At 35.0% G+C, this 23,639-nt stretch overlaps 1 protein-coding gene across 2 annotated transcripts in view; it reads right to left on the bottom strand.

Moving 5' to 3' along the window:
* LOC144967700 (uncharacterized) overlaps positions 1 to 12,271 on the bottom strand; it is a 249,542-nt gene extending 237,271 nt beyond the window's left edge. Inside the window, exon 1 of one of the 2 annotated variants that reach the window (XM_078905241.1) lies at positions 12,032 to 12,271. The gene's annotated coding sequence lies outside the window, so the exon portion shown is untranslated. The remainder of the gene's footprint in view (positions 1 to 12,031) is intronic. The other variant, XM_078905242.1, reaches the window with a different exon arrangement.
* Between the last annotated feature and the right edge of the window lie 11,368 nt (positions 12,272 to 23,639).

Below are 23,639 nucleotides of genomic sequence, written 5' to 3'. Positions count from 1 at the left end.
AGACAAAGAACGACAAGTAGTCTAAAGTGATTTAAAAAGCAACGCAGACTTCATGCGCACCGCAGAGGATCCGTGATTCGTGGAGACAGCTGACCGGCAACGTGCTCAAGAGTACAAGCAACGATGAATGATAAGTTTGGGTAGTTCTCTTTAATTGCCGTTATGCTAGGATGGGTTTTGTCGCTAAAGACAACATTCCTTCCAATGACAGTTGCCACGTTAACAAAGAATCTGTTGAATGTTGAGAGCACTTCAAGTGTATCTTTTACAATTTTATAACCCATTGTAAGAATTATTTTTTGGGCGCCGGATCCTTGATGTCTCGAGAGGAAAGGTTTTATTGTAGGCCATGCTATTTTAAAAAGAGGAATATTTTTATTCATCTAAAAATCAATTCAAGGGCAATAACTCGTACAAATCGAAGGGAATATTAACAAAAGTGGACATGCAATTTGTTTAACATATAATAAAGTGTCTATGTACTTAACGACGTTATACAATATCGATGAATTTACGAGTGATTAATTGTTAAATGTAGTTGAGTTGACCTCATTTGAAATATAGTGACCTCTGATTGACCATCAAGTTGTGGAATTGAAATTCCAATCGACCACATTTTTTTTCAAAGATATCAATATTACCAACTGTGAAATAAACTTTTACACGAATGTGAAACGACTCGAGTTTTTTTTTCACTAGGCGGTGACTCTACTATTGTCTCTAAAAATAAGTTAAACTTAGGACTTGTATCCTTTAAATAAATATGAACTGTGTCCATTATTTAATCGTTGACTGGCGAGGACTTCTAGGGCTCTGTCGGCTATAGAATATCCAGTATAAGTGAAATTACTCTTAAAACAGAGTTAATTTATATTATTCTGGCAGGAAATTATAATTCCATATATGGTATAGCTCCGTAGAATTATCTTCCTACGTTATTAAAATGAATTAAAATGAATTATGAAGGCAAGAATCTGAGAGTGGGTTGGCTTTTGGTACAAAACATCCTTTTTGTTTATACGTTGTTCTGTAGTAATGAATTGATAAAACATGATGCAACAAGCTAGCTTTAACCAAAACAATTATAAATGGGTTATAGGCGATGAGTAGGACTTTCTCTCTCTCTCTCTCTCTCTCTCTCTCTCTCTCTGTGTGTGTGTGTGTGTGTGTGTGTGTGTTCCCCTCTTTATCTGGATATCTAAATAAGTATCTGACAAAGAAACGTACATTGCACGAAAGAAGGAAGAATGACTGCCCTTAAAATGGAACAAAATTAAAAAATATATTATTACTTATAAAAATTCAGAAGTACAAAGAGTGCCTGACAATTTTTTCAATGACAAACCATCTGTTTGGAAAAGTAAAATCAAATAACTTACCGTCAAATTCGTCAGAAGAACAGTAACTGACGTTTTGGATTATTTTTTTCTTGACAAAACTTCTACTATTCGCAAAAATGTAGACAACATACGGGACTCATATTTCAAAAGGAGCAGGATATTTATTTTTCACTTTTTCTCCAAAATATTAAATCAACTTAACTGTGGTTGTAATTAGGAATTGAGGCAGGTGTGTCGGAATGCCTACGCCACCCACCAATGAGAATTAATTGGTTACAGTTGAATGTTGAAAGGTGCTCGCATGCAGGTGGATGCATTTAGTTATCTTCATATCTCTCTCTCTCTCTCTCTCTCTCTCTCTCTCTCTCTCTCTCTCTCTCTTTCTCTCTACCTATCTATCTATCTTGATCTATATATCTCTATCTCCATCTCTCTTTTTCTCTCTCACACACACTATCTTTCTCTCTGTCTATACTTCCTTTTTTTTCTCTCTCTCTCTCTCTCTCTCTCTTTCTCTCTCCCTCCCTCTCTCTCTCTCTCCCTCTCTCTCTCTCTCTCTCTCTCCTTTTTTCGCTTTCGCTTTTGTATCCGTGAGTATGTGTAATCGTTTATATTATTATTATTATTATTATTATTATTATTATTATTATTATTATTATTATTATTATTATTATTATTATTATTAATCATCTTGAGGATTACCCAATGGGTACATATAGTAGGATCTTCTTAAATGGGTGGTGGAAAAGAGTCAGTGTCTTCAATATGATTTCTTTTTACTTTATAGTGTATCAGAAAGAAAAAAAAAAACAACTCAGGAAAACATATTTGACAAAAGGTTTTGAGAAAAAGTGCTTTATCAAGAATCTTACAAGACTGAATCTAGCACCTAGAGAAGATGCTGCTTGGGACCGTTGTATCCCTCTGTCTCTGAAAAAAAGCAGGAGAAGAAAAACGAGATCATAGCAGTCAGCAATGTGTAATTGATTTGGTCAAAATTTCAATGGACTGATAACTTTTATTTGATGAATGCAGACAAAATATAACTCTTCAAATACCTGTCTTGCATGCTTCTGATGGAATAAGTCAAAGAAGACAAAGGACTGTACATCACATATGTCAAGGACCGTTGTAATGGGATTTCCGTGGGGCTAGGCAACCACGAAGAAGACACCCCCTTATTGGTCCATATTTTGCAAGGCCTTCAAACACAATTATTCAGATTTATACAGACCCCGAGATATTGATGTTATTGTCATCCTCATATCCAATCATCATTATATCATTGCAGCAAATCCTTCAGCTAATATTTGCATTAAATCTTATAAAAAGTCAAAGAGGAAAAATGACTGTATATTACATTTGTCAAGCACCTTTGTAATGGGATTTCTGCTGGATAATGCAACCACGAAGGAGACATCCCCCATATTGGTGGTCCATATTTTGCAAGGCCTTCAAACACAATCATTCAGACTTCAACAGACCCCCAGATATCGATTCATCAAATCCTGCAGGTAATATTTGTATTAAATCTTTTAAAAAGTCAAATAAAGTAATTAATATGAACAGCATTGCCACGAATGTTGGCCAAGAGACTTGTAAATTCCTAGTATTTTTTCATGCATTTACGGGTTCAGTCATCACATCTGCTTTCAAGTTTAAAGGGAAGCGGTCATGTCGTTAGTTGTCTTGGTTTAGTCATGTTTCTCGCTATGAGACATTGGCAAAAACCACGATGCAATTAACTTTGGAGGGAGGCAGAAGGAGAGGACGCCAACCAAGGTGCTGGTTGGACAATGTAAAGGAATGGACAGGATGGACATCCCAACACTAATGAAGAAATCTGACAACAGATCTTGATGGACGGTCCTTACTGTTGTCATATCTCATGTCTCATCTACGAACGGCACAGGAGAATGAGGTGTGGCCCCATTGTCTCCTGTTATTCATGAATTGCCAAATATCGTAGATGCTCCATAACGTTTATCTAAAAGTCTATATGTGAGTATTTCTCTGCCAACTATGCCGACTACTGCCAACCACACACAGGTGAAGCCAATGAAGATAATATTGATCTCGTAATGATGCGCATTTTCATCCACAAAACGGGAGACGTTGACAAAATCCTTCCAACAAGTGATTTTTGTATCAGCATTTTGAAAGGAGTGTCTTTCAAGCGAGTATTTGGGCCACGACCAATGAACAATTTATGTCTTACCAAACCCAAATAAATACGAATGGAAGGAACATAATGATAAGACTGATTCATGTTTTGATCACGCTGCTTGAAGCCAGAGTTGTCTTCCATATTAATAGGATGTTCCGCTTTCTGATGCAAATGCACGAAGGCAAAATTGAACTGCAGCCTGTTTTGTAAATGTCAATATGCAAATTAGACATCTCTCTATTACGAGATATGAAATCTTGGCCATGTCTTTCCCTACCTGTACATTATTTCTTTTTGAATCATTGTTACCAACCAATAAGTTCATGGTGTCTGTTAAGTCTGGTTCTTAAACAATATAAATTGTTTTCGATATGAAAACATTATTTTGTAAAACTCCGTCGAATTATATTTTGTTTAATATATTTATGACTTATTGATGATTATGTTCTGTTTAGAAACATTTGCTGTAGGGGATATCTTGTACATACAATCTCCCCTGAATAATAGGAGTATGTCATTAAAAACTCAGATCTAAGTCTAGCACTCGATAAAATTTCACAACAAATAAATGTGTCTTCAAGAAAAAAAAATGTTGTTTAGGTAGGTAGATATTGTTAAGGCATTTGACAAATAAATATAATTCAAGAGACTTCTCCAGAAAAAAGAAAGGCGAAGATCTCTCACAGAATATTAGTCTTGGTCATGAACTCCCTGACAAATTAAAAGGAAGGCTCGGGAAGGGAAGGAAAGGAAGGAAGGGAAGAAAAGCGGAAGGACTGGTAAGCCGTAATTTACAAATCATGTTAATATCTTTAGTAGCTTCCATTCTTTATCTACTAATAACTTGTTTTGTTAAAAGTTTTCGAGGCATTTCACAAGAAGAGACTTGCTGCAGTAAAAATCTGAAAAAGTACAATTAGACAAGATACCTAAGATGTTTGTATTCCGTTTCATAAAATATCAACAATATATTTTGTTATTTGACTGGTATTGATTTCCCAATAGGCTACGAGTATTATAATTAGTTACAAGCTTTAATTGGCGATAACTCCATTGAATATCATCTGATTTAGTTGTGCTCTACAATTATTTTTAACTTATTCAGTTGCTCATATTTTTTCTTGGAAAGTATTGTTTTATCAACAATTTTCTGGACATTTCACAAATGCACACTTGGTTTTGTTATTGTTTTTTTCCACTGTGAAAAAGGGGGATAACTCATTTGAAATTTGACATAGAGCTAAAGACAAATAACCACATTTTCTTTGTTCTTAGAGTGCTATAGATTTCCTTTTACCTTTTGAGTTCTACTAGTAAAAAGCCCGCAATTTCGCGGGGAAAGAACTATTTTCATTCGATATTGCCTGAATCATTTTCTTGATTAGCTTGATTACGATTAGATGCACACTTTAATCGATGTGCTTGTCGTCGCTGCCATGCTTTATTCGGCATGATTTTAGTTTATCAGTCAATAGATATCAATATCAATAAGTCACAAGTCTTTACCACGCTTGACTTGGGAGGCCTTCCGAAAGCTCCTACAAAGGGAAACAACTTAAATAATATTCCCTCAACTAACCCCAAGAAAAAGTAAAACCTAGACTACCTTTAACTAACCCTAATAGGAAAATAAACACTCTAGCATTATGACTAACCCTAATAGAAAAAATACCCCTCGGACTGCTTTGCACTACCTTTCAATACTTCCAAATAAAAATGGCGGCTGAGAATCAAAACAATGGTCAAATTAAGAAATTTTAAACTTTCACAAATCTATCAAGGTTTGTTCCAGAGTTTTTAAAATGCGTCTTTATGATGACAAATTGAATAAATAAACACCTGACAAAAGATCTACGGTGAAAATACAAATTGAAAGAATACTGGGGATGTACGAGCTTTCGGAATGTCTCCCCCCTAGCACCTTTACTAAGACTTAGGACTAACCCTAATAGAAAAAAAAATCCTCACAAATCTATATGATGACAAATTGAATAAATAAACGCCTGACAAAAGATTAACGGTGAAAATACAAATTGAAAGAATACTGGGGATGTAGGAGCCTTCGGAATGTCTCCCCTTTACCTAACTTATGTGAGGTCAAATGAAAATCTGAAGCAGACGCGAAAAATATCAAATTTGTTCGGGCTAGAATCTAGACAGATACAATTGACAGTTTACCGACAACGTTTAATTGAATATTTCCCAGGGCGATAATTATCACATCGATGGCATAAAAACGACCGTAATATCAGCAGTAATATTAGTTGATGTTGTTAATCGGTGAAACTTGTTTAAAATTTGTGTAAATCCGAATACCTTCATGTGATCAAGTGAATAATATCACTATGAATGCCTAGATTTGCTGAAAAGTACCAACACACACACATGTATACACCACACACAACACACACAGAAACACACACACATGCACACACACACACACACAAACATACACGCAATTAGAACATACTACTACATAACAACACTGATCACCGCTAAATCAACAACACAACGGAAGTAATAATAATACTTGATGTCATAAATAGATGACGCAAACTGACAACTTTTTACAGTGACGAAATTGGTTGATAATAATATTATGAGAGTGTTAGTGTCGTCGGTACGTATTTTATGATATCTGTGTGACTCAACGAACTTTCAGACTTTTAATTATAATAGGAAATCAAGTTATCTGTATATCTATCTGTAAAAAAATACATTTCTAATTTTCAAATCTTTGAGTAGAGTTGTGCGCCGTATCATTTTTTTTTATTGACTCAAATAAGCACAATGTTCTCCACAATGCTATTTTTTAAAAGAAACGATTCTTAGTAACATAATTAAATGGGCGATAACTCCATTAACGATGATCCTATTCATTTAAAATTTGGAAATAATGTTATTCTCTGTATGAGCTGTTATTTGTTCTCTTTACAAGTTATAATTTTCTTTACAGTTTAAGTGACAATCCGGAAAAGCGTGTTCTTTTTAGAAAGAAGACGTAAGTAAAGGGCAATAACTCCCTGAAATGAGGTATGAATTTAATTATTTTTCCTTAGGTGATATATTTGGATCCAATTAAAGTTTTTCGGTTATTTGCAAATTATCAAATGCTTGATATTATGGGAGTTCTGAATTTAACCAAAATTTCCTATTGTTTGACCTCTATATGACCCCCGATGTTCCAATCGTAGAGAAAACGCATATAATACGTGTTACATGTCAACAATGTAATAATAATGCCTGCCAATAATCTCCTCTATACATTGTGATGTAATAAAAAATATTTTGAACATCAATTCCGTCATATCTTTCTCATAATATCTATCTTTCTCTGAACATTATAATTGAAAGGGGGTATTTTCTCGCGAAGAATACTGTTAATAATATTGGGCAAGAATTTAATGATGAATGTGACTTGTGATTTCTCTCAGACAGGAAATCATAATAATGAATGGCGGCCTGACAGCTCAACATTATGTTGACAATATCATCGTTTCGTATTTCTTTCATCTTTTATAAAACGACAAGGTCACTGATATTTGCGCTAATGCACAATCCCATTCCTCATATCATACGTTTCATGTTTATTGTTGTTTTCTTTTCATTTATTGTAACCTTGGTATTGTTTTACAACTATATCTAGAGCCTATAAAAACGGTTTTGAGAATTGAAACACGTAAACGCACAAAATAAAAGAGAAGGGGTGGACGTCATTGTGAGTCTTTCCCTCTCTTGTTCAAATATTAAAACTTTTTTGCTTTTCCGCTGTCCGGCTGGGTCCATGGGTTAGACTGGATTTGCATAAGGTTTACAGGAGGATATTAATATTATGAGGCTTGACCCACTCTGCAAGAACTAATCCTCACTTTTGAACCATTCATAAACCGCCGCCAAGCTGCCTCACAGTGCGAATTTCCACCAGATGCCCCGCGTGCAATATTTCACCAGATGCCCTGTGTGCTATTCTTCATCAGATACACCGCGTTCAATGTTCCATCCAATACAATAAGTGCAATATTCCATCAAATGCTCAGCGTGCAATATTTTACAAGGTGCTTTACGTTATTTTTTTGTACCGTTTCCGTATCAAGTGCAAGTGTAAGCGGCGACACCTCCAGTTCTGCTGATACAGAGTGGGTTACGTAAGACAAGTTCTGGACCTTAATCTCAGTGTTTTCTCTTGATGTTACGTAATTTGGAGGGCCCCTTTAAATCATATTAAATTCTGACTTTATTGGGAATTAAGAGGTAAACATTCTTTTTATTTCCATCGATTCGAGACATGATAAACTATTCATCACAATTCCCACTCTATGGCCCACTGTAGCTCATTTTCTGACAAAAACACATTCAATCTCTATAGAAAAACATTACCTCAGAAAAGTTTCCTTGTCGACCCCTGTGATATTGATGGGGTGAGTCTAGCGTGACTTATTCAGATAACTGACTGTCGAATGGCTAAAACGGATTGACCACGGGTCAAGTGTGTACTTCCATTAGACGGGAAAATCTACATACGGCATATCTATACTTGAACCAGACCGCTGTTTGATTACAAAACACGGTTTCCTATGAAAAAAGAAAATTTTGTTTATTTATCCATTTATTCATTCAATTATTTGTTTATGTATTTGAAAAGTGTGACACCAATCGCCTACAAAAAATGTGACCCGATGCTGAAAGTGGGGGGGGGGGGGGTGATGTCATTTGTTTATTCATTTACTTATCGGTTATTGGTTCGTTTGTGTATTTGCTTGTTTATTTGTTTATTTACGTAAGTATGTATATGTATACAATATATATCTACTTGTTTATTCATTTATTCGTTCATTTATTTATTCATTTATTTACTTATTTCTATATAATTTGCATTAAGGTAATTTTACAAACTAGATGATAATGACATATCTACATGGAAAGTTCATGCTACTGAATCATCCAACGTAGAAAACATTTCGTAATGTAATTGGCACAAAACTATCCCGCCTATTAAAAAGGGGTATCCATCTGCCACACTGTAAAGATATAGAACCCCCCCCCCCCCCAAAAAAAAAAAAAAACAAAAAAAAAAACAAAAAAAAAACAAGCAAAACAACTTACAAAAAAAAAAAAAAAAAATAACAAACTATAAAACAAAAACAAAAACACGTGTTTAAAATCTTGACTAGAAAACTCATCCTTCAATTATCGATTGAATAAAATTACTCTCACCATGTAAAAAACTTTCAGACCTGGGGCTTCAAGTTTGAGAGTTGTCTTTTTTTTGACAATGTGAGGGCCATTTTAATCGATCGAGTTTTATTAATGTTTTTTCAGAGTTAGGCAGATCTGTTCCAACATGAACCTATTTGAGAGAAACTGGATATAATAATGCGTATAACGAACTAAAATCATAATATGGCATATTCATGACTTAGACCATAGATTATCAATAAATTATCGCCTTATTTAATCAAAATAGGGAAGGATCTCTCAATTATTCATTACATGTACGTAATTATATTATTGCAAAAAGGCATTTGTCTTTAATTAGCCAGTATATTTTTGACCAAATAATAATATAGCTGGTTGTTTACAAACTTTAGAATTAAGAAAGTTGACAACACTCTGCTCTTTGGTATTGATACTGCTCTTGATATTTCTTATCACTTGTTGTTGGATTAGTTGCCACTTAATGCTCTCACTAAGACTATAAACCTTAAAGGTTATGCATAGTTTAAAGAGATTGTGTAGTTGATTAGGTCTGTAGAAGTAGTGAGCATTTTACTTTTAACACAAGCAATATATGGTAAGAACATGTAGTTCGTTAGTTTGGCACTGCCATTGTTTACATGCGGACGACTGTCAAAGGGGCGTGGTATATGTTTCCTTCACACGGTGTCTATTTAGGATTAGAGGGATCTAGGTCGGAAACATTATTTTTCTATCTTTTTCTATCTAGTTTTATCTACAGTTAAGAGGTGTCTAGCTTTATGATTTGAACAAAACGAGCTAAGGCAGTCTTGTCGCATAAAGAATTATAGAAAGAAGTCATTGAATATTGCTACTTTTGGCTTGTGGCGTCACTTTTTAGGATTGAATACTGCTGTGCTCCCAACAACAATGGCGACTATTAATGCTATTAGGCATCAAAATTATGAATAACGAAATCTTAAAGTAATTTAATTGGATTTGCTTTTCAATTCACAACGCATACGCACCTTGCTGTATCTGCATGCAGATTTTCTGATTTTAAGGGTACGTAATAAAAATAACAACAAAAAGCAAACCTTCATGTTCACACGCTCGAGTCAACGTGTACCTACTTGCAGGTCAGATAACCAAAATTAGTATTGCCTCATCGTTGTAATAGAAATACTCTCAAACAACACAAAATATTGTCCCTCTCAACAGTGTTAAATGAAGCTCATATTTGCGTTCGTTTATCAGACCTGTCAATAGACCTAGTTTCGAGTACATTCTCCTTTATTATATAATGATTTGACAATGACACAGAGTTGATTATTTGCTTTCCATAATATAGCTTGCCAACTAAACGCGATATCACAATTCAATTCACACCTTCAAACAGCTTCTTTATGGCCTTATCTTTATGAAAAGAAACAAGTATTGTTAAATAAGTTGTGGAGGCGAATCAACAGTAAGAACTGGAAAGATCATGCCTATGCAATATTATACCAGTGTCACACACACATACACGCACGCACGCACACAGAAACAGACACACACTCACACTCACACAAATACACATACACACATAGTACAAGGGCGTTGAAGTGAGGTCTTCTTGTGAATAATCTAGGATTTCAGTTACAAATGTGTCACCGAAAAAAAAGAGGTGAAATGAGCTTTTCTAGCTTGGAGGTCACTTTCTGTACTTATGTAAAATAAATGATAAAATTCTAGACTAATTTATGGCATGGGGACGATAATTATACATTATGTCTTACATTGAGCATTGTATTGAACAGTGTTATTTCGCGTAATAATCAGGGCTGGCGAGTCGGAGTCGGAGTCGGTAGGAGTCGGTTGTTTGAGGGTGGAGTCGGAGTCGGAGTCGGAGTCGGTTTTAGAAGTCCCGACTCCGACTCCATACCACCTTCAGACATTGCATTTTTATATCATTCAATGTATAATATTTTAGATACTAGATATAGATAGTATCCAGGCCTATAGAATTTGAAAAAAATTACATTGGTATTAGCTAAAGGTGAACTATGCTTCCAAAACCCCCTTTCCTACCCAACCTTCATAATATTATTTAATGTGTTTATTCGAAAAGAGCTAATCAGTCTGTAGCCAAAAAATGATGAAGAGCTTGTACTTTTAATGATGCAATATCAAATAAGAAGCGGCTTGTATTGTTATAATACATATACTGGGGAAAAGCTAAAAGTAGCTGCGAGTGTTGGTTGCATATTATTACCTATTAATACTATGCTTGAGGAGTCGGAGTCGGAGTCGGGAGTCGGAGTCGGTTTCAAGGCTGGAGTCGGAGTCCGAGTCGGAGTCGGTTTAAAAATAACCGACTCCGCCAGCCCTGGTAATAATACATACGTCTGAACACAGGTCAATATGAAAGAAAAAAGTAATTCGTTACATTGTCACAACTTTGACCCAACGATCTTTATTTATAGATAGTTTAGCATCTTTACAGTTGTGCAGGCAAATAGACGCTCGTTCAATGTCTTATAATAAATAAATAAATATTTTTATACGACAAAGTGACAAATTAGCGAGCAGGAAGTGGTGTGAGATAAAGATATGTGACACACTCTTCATAGCTTTATATGACAGAGACTTTAATGTTTTCTTACTTGGATAAACAGAACCTTCTAATAACATGTCTACGAAAAAAAGTGCTAAATCGTATAATACGATATCTTTCTAAGAGAAGAGTCATCCTAACGCATTTCAAAGTTGACTAGAATGACGCCAAAAGTTTAAATAAGTAATTATTCTTGCAAATTATCGTATTTAATAAATAGCACTTGGCACTTCATTTCGTAAGCATGTTTATTCAAAACAGCGTAGCTTACGACCTTATAACACATTTAATAATAATAGCACCCTCATGGTAAAAAAGTAAACACTTAACAACAACTGAGTCAATCAAGTGGGGTAACATTTGCACTGAATTTTGAGAAAAATAGTTGGCCTTCGTCGCATCCATTTAAACCGTCATGACAGTCATTGTCCCTTAATTCTTGTACTTACCTGACCACCCATGCCATTACATCACGAATAGCGCTTATGTTCGTTACATTCACAACTTTTTACCCCAAATAACAACAAAATTTATCATCCCAAGTTACCCATAAAAAGATATTTTTAAAAATCTGTAAAATTGAAAATCAAAAGGACGACTATCGAAAACAAAAAACAACCCAAAAAGAAATACACTTAACAAAACAGAAAATAATAGGTAAAAAAAAAACAAGAAACAAACCAAACCAAAGCAAAACATTACTAAATTATTAATAAAAACACACTTTTTAAAACAATATTAAAATCCACTCACAACAATGTCTGTAGCGTGAATGAAGTTGGTCCGTTTGAACAACACTCATAAAATGAATAACATTATAATCTATTGTCTCTTTTATGAAGGTAATATTCCTTTGACTGATGAGGAATTCAAACGTCAATCATTAGCCTATCCATTTTCTGATTTGTGAAAGCTTCCCTCTCTATATTTTCCTTTTCACGCAATCACAGGAGATTCGTCGACGCGATGTCACCATTGCCAAACCTCTCTCTCTCTCTCTCTCTCTCTCTCTCTCTCTCTCTCTCTCTCTCTCTCTCTCTCTCTCGTGTTTTGCTTTGCGAGGGGCAAGTAATAATAAAGCGCGGTCTCCAGGCCAGTGTTGCCAAGTTGGCGGATTTTCCGCTAAATTGGCGGATTTTTATCATCGCGTGGCGGGGGGAAAATGGCCTGGCGGATGGCAGATTTTTTGGCGGATTTTTTATGATTTGTATACCCTTTAAAAAAGTAAAAGTATAGCAATCAAGTCTAATTATATCTTTTCTCTCTCTCTCTCTCTCTCTCTCTCTCTCTCTCTCTCTCTCTCTCTCTCCCTCTCCCCCCCCCCTTACAGTGACTTTTAGGAGCACCTGTTGTGAGTGTACTGTTGGCCGAGATCAATTTCAAACAACCTAATTACCTGAAGCTGAAAACAATATCCGACAGTCTAACTCCAGGTCAAACAGGAATCGAAACTCCGAATCTTCTTGCTTTTAAAAAGGAAAGAGTTGTAACTAGGTGAGAAGCGTTTAGGAACATCATTTTTATTCTGAGAGAATAAACTATTGTTGATTATCACTCAATCCTATCCACCGACGTTGGCTGCCGGCACTTTGTGATGACAAATGTCCACCTATTATCTTCGTCTGTTGACGGTATCATATAGTTCCCTTCCATTCATCTCTGTCCATTCTAGGATGCTTTTTATATAAGTAGGCCTAGGTCTTCCCCTTCTTCGTTTGCCCTCCATTTTCCCCTGTATCACATATTTCATCGCCGTGCATGGGTTTCGGCATAATATATGACCGAAAAAAGTGAGTTTTCTCCTTTTAATTACATTTAATAGCTCTGGCATGACTTCCAGATCTTCCAGTATGCTTTTATTTGTTCTTTTTTTCCATTAATCTTATCCTCAACATCCTTATGTAAAAACACATTTCAGCAGAGTTTATACGTTTCATGTCTTTGTTCTCGAGGGTTCATCCTTCACTGTCCACACCAATACTAATTTTAATTTTATATTTTGTCATGTGGTAAATCTCCGGGATTGGACGGCATCCCGGCAGAATTTATAAACGCGAATGGAGAACATGCGATAAAGATCCTATACTCACTATGCTGCAAGATCTGGGCTACATGTCAATGGCCAGAGGAATGGAAACAACAAGAAATTGTAATGCTATATAAATCAGGAGACACAAAGGAGTGCAGCAATTACAGAACCATAGCACTCATTAGTCATGCTAGTAAATCCATGCTCTATGTCATCCTAGAAAGATTAAGATTTAAAATAGAAGCAGAATTAGCAGATGAACAGCAGGTTTCAGACCAGGAAGAGGTATTGGAGACATGCTCAGCGCACTTCAGTCATCATAGAAAAACTAAATGAAAGCATTTGACAGTGTTGAATTTGAACAACTTCTTCGGTTAGGCGAACTCGACATTCTCTTTTTACGTCTACAGGCTCTCTCGATGTGTCCAGTTTTCTGGCAGAAGCGACAAACGGCAGTTTTGAATTTACAGTTTTGTCTGTTGTGGCGCCCATCGCATCTCGAGCAGGTTTGGTTTTTATTGTCAAACTCCGTTGTCGGCTCTGTCTGTCTTTCATTCGAACGTTTGATACGCTGTTTGTTTTGACTGCCTTGCTGAATTATCGGAGTCTGTTTTCTTTGAGGCTTAATTTTATGGACCTCAGGTTGAACAGATAATGCAGTCTCGTTAGCCACTCTTGAGAAGTTGTTCAAATTCAACACTGTCAAATGCGTTCATTTAGTTTTTCTATGATGACTGAAGTGCGCTGAACATGTCTCCAATACCTCTTCCTGGTTTGAAACCTGCTGTTCATCTGCTAGTTCTGCTTCTATTTTAAATTTTAATCTTTCTAGGATGGCATAGAGCATGGATTTACTAGCATGACTAATGAGTGCTATGGTTCTGTAATTGCTGTACTCCTTTGTGATGCCAACATTAAGTATCATTGGACATCCACCCAGGAACTCCCCGTCATGGGAACTGTTTTCTTGCCGGTGTCTGTGAACGATACCTCGAAATAAAATTTGTTGTCACCACTATGCCGTTACACTTATTAGGACGTTCTGCCACACAAATGCTCAATGTTTCGGTAGATCAAATTTTTCAAACGAAAAAAGTAAAATCTGTTCGTAGTAAGCCTGCAACAGACATTTCACATCTTCAAAAGGCATTTAAACAAGTGTGTGAAGAAGTTCCTGATGTCTTCAAACCAGACTCACCGTGGAGTCGAGTACAAATCGATCACGCAGTGAATTTTATGGGCAATAACTGGTTAGTAATGTTCGACGCCTACTCAAATTACCAATGCATTCATGCAACCAGTTCGACGTCAACGAAAGCAACAACTAGTCTTATGGAAGAGGACTTCGCTCACTTCGGCTATCCTCACGCAATCGTGTTGGACAACGCAGCATGCTTCACTTCTGACGAATTTCAGACATGGTGTAGGGAGAGGGGAATCAAACATTTTCACTGGAGCTCCCTATCATCCCGCTACAAACGGTGCCGCAGAACGACTTGTGGGAAGTTTTTAAAAGGATTTGAGAAAATCGTCGTTTCCTTCAAGGCAAGCCTTGCAACAATTTCTTATGCAATATCGTTGCACACTTTTAGCTTCTTGTTCGTCACCAAGTGAATTCTTCAAAGACGCCAAATTCGTACATTGATCGACACGCTTCGCCCGTTATCCACCTTAAATTCCAAACCACGTATAGCAAAAACGCGTTATGAAGTTGGGACACATATTTATTCGTTATGTTCTGGTAATCGAAATGACGGACAGGAAAAATGGATTCCCGCTACTGTCACCAACGTGTTGGGGCCACGTCATGTCATGTTAACTCTCCAGAGAGACGGAACAACGTGGAAGCGTCATATTGAACAAATAAGACCACGTTACAGCCGTCTTCGCCAAAACGTACCTGCTTCAGCAAATGATACCATACAGGACGATTTCCTTACTAATCCTATCGGTGATTATTATGAGAGTTCATTATTGAATGTAGCTACCCCCGGAGCAGAATGGGATGGTGAATCGGTTCGTGTCCAAATGAGAAAATCGTGTCAAAACAGAAAATTCCCCGATCTATTTTAGCCTTCGAACCTTCGAAATACTTCTCAGGCTAAACAGGGAGGTGTTATGGACTTATACATCGAGTGACGCTTGGAAAGAGTTGCTCCCCTTTGTTATTAGGTAATTGATTTTAGTTACAGCTTAATTAGTTATTATTCATTAAGTCCATTGTTTAAAATATTATTTGTGCTTCCAAATATCGGAGTGGTATGCCCTAGAGAAGGATGCACTCTTTGTTCCTTACTATCCATTTTTGAGTTATTTATACTGTTGTTCGTACTTACAATTTTGTTGCGATATATTTGCATATACTCTAACTTATCCGCAGTAATAAAACTGTTCTCTCACATTTAATCACTTAACGCTTCTTAACGCTTAACGCTTATTATTATTATTATTATTATTATTATTATTATTATTATTATTATTATTATTATTATTTTTATTATTATTATTATTATTATTATTTTATTATTATTATTATTATTATTATATTATTATTATTATTATTATCATTATTATTATTATTATTATTATTATTATTATTATTATTATTATTATTTATTATTATTATTATATTATTATTATTATTATTATTATTATTATTATTATTATTATTACTATTATTATTATTATTATTATTATTATTATTATTATTATTATTATTATAATTATTATTATTATCATTATTATTATTATGAATATTAATAATAATACTAATAATACTCATAATACTACTATACTACTACTACTACTAATAATAATAATAATAATAATAATAATAATAATAATATCATTATTATATTATTATTATTATTATTATTATTATTATTATTATTATTATTATTATCATTATAATTATTATTATTATCATTATTATTATTATGAATATTAATAATAATACTAATAATACTCATAATACTAATAATAATAATAATAATAATGATAATAATAATAATAATAATAATAATAATAATAATAATAATAATAATAATAATAATAATATCATTATTATTATTATTATTATTATTATTATTATTATTATTATTATTATTATTATTATTATTATTATTATTATTATTATTATTATTATTATTATTATTATTATCATGGTTTATCTTTTAAATTTCTTTTTCATAAAATCCACATGTGTTCAATGGAATTAGTGAGACATAGCAGGCCACGGGTTCATCACCAGCGTTACATTAGAATCGTCTAGGAAAGTAGATATTTGCCGACCTCTATGTGTTGATGCGTATCACCACTTAACTATTCTGATTCAGAATAAACGGGTTGACGAGTGAGTCAAGAATCCTGATGTATAGGTTTGAGCTGAGTTATTAGCTCAGGTTTTCTGCCACCAAGTATCACTCCCCACTCCGTTACAGATCCATATCCTTGATTTGTTACTTCAATGATGGTTTTGTCATTGAAACTTTCACCTCGATGTCGAAATCACGAAATTCTGCTGCAAAAAGTTATTCGTCTGAAAATAAAACGCCGTCCCTGATCCCAGTCTTTGTTTTCACGTGCCTATGCCAAAGTCTAGCAACTTTGTGCGAAAGGGTCAGCTTTGGTCGGAATATGTATTTGTGACATTGTATTGTAAGCCACGCTCACTGGGCGTGTACATTTGGTGCGGCAACTGAGGGTAGCATAGCTTATATGAAATACATAAATAATTTTAGTGCGCATTCACAACATGTAACTTTAGTGGCGGCCTGTTTGGCGGTTCGCATCTGCTCCTCATTTGTATTAATAAAGGCATTCCATTTGGTATATCAACAACAAAGAAAAATATGTCTACGTCTATCTAGTTTCTTTTGTAAATGACTATAGAAATACTGGTCGTCAAGAGCGATCATCCATCACCGCTTTTTTACACCCCATAATCCTAAGACTCTGCCAAAGCATTCGGCTACCAAGATAGTAACGCTATCGTTTGATTCAATATAACATGTTCACAATTCATTAATCGCTCCAGAGGATTGGTGACACACGTCCAAGTAGATTTGAACCGGAAGAGAGGAAGGCCTGTAGTAACGACTTCTCTGCCCTAGTGAAGGTTGTGATGAATTATACACTGCTGACATACACATATGGGAGGCTTTCATATTCGAATAAATCCACTCTCATCTTTGTTACTTGGAATACTTCTGTGCAAATAAGATAAATCCGCCGCAATGACACTTCGTATCTTGTCAAATTTTCGAAATCATTAGATCTTTCTTTCATCATCATCATTATTATCATTATTATTATTATTAATATTATTATTATTATTATTATTATTATTATTATTATTATTATTATTATTATTATTATTATTATTATTATTATTATTAATTATTAATAGTAATAATAGTAATTTATTTTCGTCATCATCAACATCATCATCATCATCATCATCATCATCATCATCATCATCATCATCATCATCATCATCATTATTCTCGTCTTCGTCGTTGTCGTCTTTGTTGTCGTCATCGTAATTATCATCATCAAAATCATTTTCATCACTATTTTTATCGTATTTGCATTGATTACATTCTAGACATTATGATAATCTTCTTTGCTCATGTCACAATAAAAATTTCTAAATATCCTCCCTTAGATTGCAATTTGAGATTTTAACAGCCTCGATACGATTTGCCCATTACTATCAACTACTACAACTAACGGTTCTACAACCAAGCTTATATTATATTGATATTGTTAATATCTCGCTTTGCCAAAATTCGTAATATTTATTTGCGTTCTTAATTGACACGATGATGTACATGGTGCTGCTCGAAGCTCGAAGAAATTAATGACAAAGGGGAAATTTAATGTAAACTTTAATATGCGAAAACAGATAAAATGGACGTTTCTGGTTTCCCCTTTATCAACAAAACAGGATGAATATGACTACAGACGAATGAGATAATGTGGTAGTGGCGTTGTTAAGATGAATAAACAAAAACATTGATGGGCATGAAATAGTATGTTCCTTTGTAAGGAAGCACGAATTAAAATAGAACAATAGAAATGTATAAAAGGTGAGCAATTAATTAAGCCAAAAGAGGGGAGGCGGAGATGAACTGTGTGATGCAGTATAGAAAGTGAAATAAAATAAAGTGTAGACTATTGTTGACACGAGCAATTCGATTACAAATACTTTTGTATATTTCAAGTTGTTAAGTGTCATTGTTGTATCATTATCGTTATTAGTATGACTAATGTTAGAGTAAATAAGCATCCCGTCCAACATTCTGTACCACTCTGACAAAATACATATTATACACTCGAGTACCATCTCCTCGAACGGATCCTCGACCACACAGTTTCCTCGAACTCGTTCTATCTAATATATCATCATCATCATCATCATCATCATCATCATCATCATCATCATCATCATCATCATCATCATCATCATTATCATCATCATCAAAATCATTTTCATGATCATGACCATCATCATCATCATCATCATCATCATCATCATCATCATAATCATCATCAAACGATACATAAAAAAGTAGTCCCTCAAGGCGATTAGGCCCATGGAGCCGGAGTTTATCCCGGTTTTTATAGCGTGAAACGAACAATAGTAATGGCTTGCTATCCTTCGGATAGGATGCTAGTTTATCGCAAAGTCCCTCCGTCAGATCTAACAGGTCGAACTGCCCATTCACTGCTGTGTAGACAGGGTGATCGGAAGAAATATCGACTCACCCGGGATCGATCTTGGGTCCTTTGCGTGTGAACCGTGCGCTCTAACAACTGAGCTATCGGGACCCATAAATGATAAATAAGCATGAACTTTTCTATAGACCATTTCCAAGGATTAGCTATGCTCAATGCGCCTCACACTGTTTCATTTATTCCTCCATCGGGCCATTTGATGGAACCATTTTTTCCGTTTCATACATTACCAGTCGACTGTTAGGCACTCTTTGTGTACTAAAACTTTTACAATATCAATCATTGCCTTTAGTCACCGGAGTCGTGTAGGGAAATGTGTGTAAAGTGCCTTATCCAAGGATACAGCATCTGGACCAGAATTTTTAACGAAGGATGTTATCATCCAGAAACTGATCACGCTTAACGTTGCTTGACTTCTTTGGTAAAGCGAAACACCGTTTTGCAGAGCACCGAGCCACCATTATCATCATCATTATCATCATCATCACCATCATCATCATCATCATCATCATCATCATCATCATCATCATCATCATCATCGTGACCCTCATATGTCAAAAACTCTCAAACCTAAAATTTCGCAAGTACCAGGTTTTAGAATTTCTGCTAATGTGAGGGTCATTTTAATCGATTGATATTTGAAGGACGAGTTTTCAGGCCAAATTTTAAATATGTGTTTTTTCAGAGTGCCGCAGTTGGAATAAGTAATGTCAGACATGTACAAGTGGAAATATATGGCATTGTGAAGGCAATCATTTTTCACTTAAACATTAGAATCATTTTTTAAAAGGTTATGTTCCCACAACCGTCGTTTGAGCCAGGATACCATAAGGACAAATGTGACATTTTAATAAAATGAATCTGAGAACACAATAATATGATTTACTCTAAGTAATGTAACTTTTTCATTCAATATAGTTGTTTGATAATATGAGGTCTCAATGTGCAAAACACTGAATAATTAACATAATGCCTAACCTCTTCTTTGTTCTTTTGAAAATACCGTCAGATAAATAGCAAATAATCAATGAGTGTCTTTTAATACGGTTTTTACTTCATGAATATTTCTTTTGTTCATGTTATTTGACTAGTTAAATACCATATTTATTCCACACTTGTTTTTTTTTTATCTTTGTGAGCTAAGAAGTATGTGATGAAAAGTGACATCTAACCAATTGATGATGATCGAAATCTGTACTAAGCAAACAATTATTATAGACCTATTGATGATGTGGCACACAAAGTAATATTTTGACCGTTTTTTGATATAGTACGCAATAGACCGATTGCTGACGTGATACTTATAGTAAATTTTATGAATCAACCTCAAGTTGTGACTTATAAATTAGCTTGCACATTAACAGCTTTTTTCTGGGCTTTATGACTTGGGGACCCAGTTGTCTGGTTTTTTTTTTCATTTCTTTTCACTGGAAACGTGATTCATTCCTTTTGATATCGGAAATACACACACACACTCACACACACACACACACACACACACACACACACACACACACACATATATATATATATATATATATATATATATATATATATATATATATATATATATATAAACATTTCAACGAAAATTGTGATTGTTGTCTATTTTCACTTCCACTTCCTGATGAGAGCAACGCTCGACAACAACGTTGTAGAAGTAAAGAAATCACAATTTTCTTTGAAATGTTTATAAATAGCTCCTTTTATCCAAAAGTTGAGCACTATTATTTCATGGTTTTTGTTTTTATAATTTATATATATATATATATATAATAATTATTTAATATTTAATAATAGCCATATGAAATTTTAAAAACATTGAACAAGTAGTTGTTACTTTACAAGACTTTATAAAAACGTACCCAAAAACATAATATCAAAGTTGCTGTCAGGATTTCAAAAAGCTCATAAGTGATCTGTCGAACCGCCGTTTTGTGACACTACAGTTAGTAGGCGTTTTTTCCATGAAGCAATTGAACGACGAATATCATCAATAGTTATTCTGTCCCAAGCATCCTGGATTGCTGCTTTCAATTGCTCTTCATCGAATACTTTTTGTCTGCCCTTGTACACAATGTTTGACATTATGTCCCAAATGCTATAATCCATAGGATTTAAATCAGGGCTCATGGGAGGCCATTCATCTTTTGGTTATGAATTTAATGTTGTTCTCCACTAAGAATGTTTGTGTCGATCTACGTGTGTGGGATGTAGCCCCGTCTTGTTATAAAATAAACGAATGATCAGGATACAGTGTTAAGCAATCTGGTAACAGTTTTTCCTTACGCAGTACCGTATACTTTTGTGCATTCACTTTTGTTGTTTTAGTATCGATGAAATGGAGACGGATTTTGCCGTTCCAACTAACCCCTCCCGAAACCATATTTTTTTTGAGAACCGATTTCTCTCGTGGTAAAGTCTATCCAGTAAAATGTCAATTTTTCTACTACAGTACACAACGTCATTATGACTGTTTCTTGCAAGTTCAATAGTGAAGAGTTTTTCGTCAGTAAAAATGATATGCTTAATGTCGTTGTGGGTGAAATTGTCTAGTAAAGCTCTTGCTCGTGTTTTGCGTTTTCTCTTGACGTTTTCAGACTTTCTGCTGGTTTTGATTCGCTTGAAAGGGCGGAGATTAAAATATTTTTGTATAATCTGCCGTACGGAAAACTCAGTTAAGCCTAGGACACCAGCAACTTCACGAGTAGGGAGATGGGATCTAGGATTGTATTCTTGAGACAGAATAGCATCTTCCACAAAGTCGATATTCTTCTTTACCCTCGCTGAACGGGGGCGGCCACCACATTCTTTTTCTACATAAACTTTCTGTATAAACTTTCTATATAAACTTCTGAAACCCAGAGTTGAAACCACCCTTCGACAGAACTTTTTACACACAGAGTTATTGAACGTTGGAACGCATTGCCAGCAAATGTCGTTGAAGCGCCGAGCGTCAATACATTCAAGAATAGATTAGATGCTGTGATGGAAAGTTATATGCATAGTGTAGCAGTGCCTCCCACTCAAAATAGCTATGATCAAAAGATCAGTAGAGAAAATGTAGTGTAGGCTAGCCGCTGATCACAAGATCAGGTAGGGAAATGCATTAGATCAGTTAACAAGACATTCAGTGGGAGACCTTCCATAAGCTACTACATCCCAAGTATTCTTTTTCTAGTAGGGGGTTTGGGAGGGGGAAACTTTTTTTTAAGTCTTAAAGAGGGGGGAGACTTTAAAAAAGAAAAAAAAAAGTTTTCCCCCTCCCAAACCCCCTACTAGAACAAGAATACTTGGGATGTAGTAGCTTATGGAAGGTCTCCCCATTCAGTGACTGGAAAGACTCGGCGACAGGCCAGTGGCCTAATCAAGCGACGTCGATACCTTCTATTTCTATTCTATTCTATTCTATGAATTGACCCGTACGGCAGATTATACAAAAATATTTTAATCTCCGCCCTTTCAAGCGAATCAAAACCAGCAGTCTGAAAACGTCAAGAGAAAACGCAAGGACTTTACTAGACAATTTCACCCACAACGACATTAAGCATATAATTTTTACTGACGAAAAACTCTTCACTATTGAACTTGCAAGAAACAGACATAATGACGTTGTGTACGGTAGTAGAAAAATTGACATTTTACTGGATAGACTTTACCACGAGAGAAATCGGTTCTCAAAAAAAAAAAATCTATAAATTTGGAAGGTCATCGATATTCTTTCAAGAAATGCATAGGCAACGGATTCTTTCGACCCATGCGTTTGCATTGGTTATTGACCACATTGGAAGCCGTGTCTCTTACCCTTTGTATACAACAATTCCAAAATGAATATAAAAAGCGTCTTTCAGAGGATCTAAACTGTATCCAGCTACCCAGTCACGTAAAAAGAGGGGGTAATAAGTGACGTTATAGTTTAGGAAGGATATTGGCTTAGACCAGACAGAATGCCACTGGTGAGGCTAAAAGGAAACCCTTTAAACGTTGACATTATTCAAGTGCACGCCCTATACCAGGAGCAACAGATGAAGAAAGAGATTATTTTTATGAACAGTTAGACCAAGCATTATCTCAATGTAAAAGTCGGGATATTGTGATTAAAAGGCGATTTCAATGCAAAAGTGGGAGATGAAAGATATGAGAACACTATGGGCCACAAGGGCTGGTGTTAAAATGAAAGAGGAGGAATGTTGATTGAATGGACTAAATGTAATGTTATTATAAAAAGCAACGCATGGTTCAAACAAAACCCAAGGAGGGAATGGACATGGATCATTCCGAAGTAATTTGATATTCAGAAATCCTATAATGTCAGAAAAAAACATATCCAGGAGCTGACTGTGGGTCAGATAATAACCCAGTAGTTGTCAAAATCAAAATGGAATTAAAGAAATTCCAACAGTGAAGCAAGATACTCAGTTTGATATGGAAGCTTTGAAATATATGAAAGAAAGGAAACAATACTCAATGGAGGTTACTAATAGATTTTAAATAGAAGAGAAGTTTGGACTTTTTAAAAGTGCAATAAATGAGTAAAGTTACAAAAAGCAAAATAAGAGAGAGAGAGAGAGAGAGAGAGAGAGAGAGAGAGAG

This window comes from Berghia stephanieae, chromosome 3 (assembly GCF_034508935.2).
Source record: "Berghia stephanieae isolate SIO BIC M18660-M18661 chromosome 3, UCSD_Bste_1.3, whole genome shotgun sequence".
In the NCBI taxonomy this organism is placed as follows: Eukaryota; Metazoa; Mollusca; class Gastropoda; order Nudibranchia; family Aeolidiidae; genus Berghia; species Berghia stephanieae.
The sequence above is the reverse complement of the archived record's forward strand: the minus strand, read 5'-3'. Positions and strand labels throughout refer to the sequence as shown.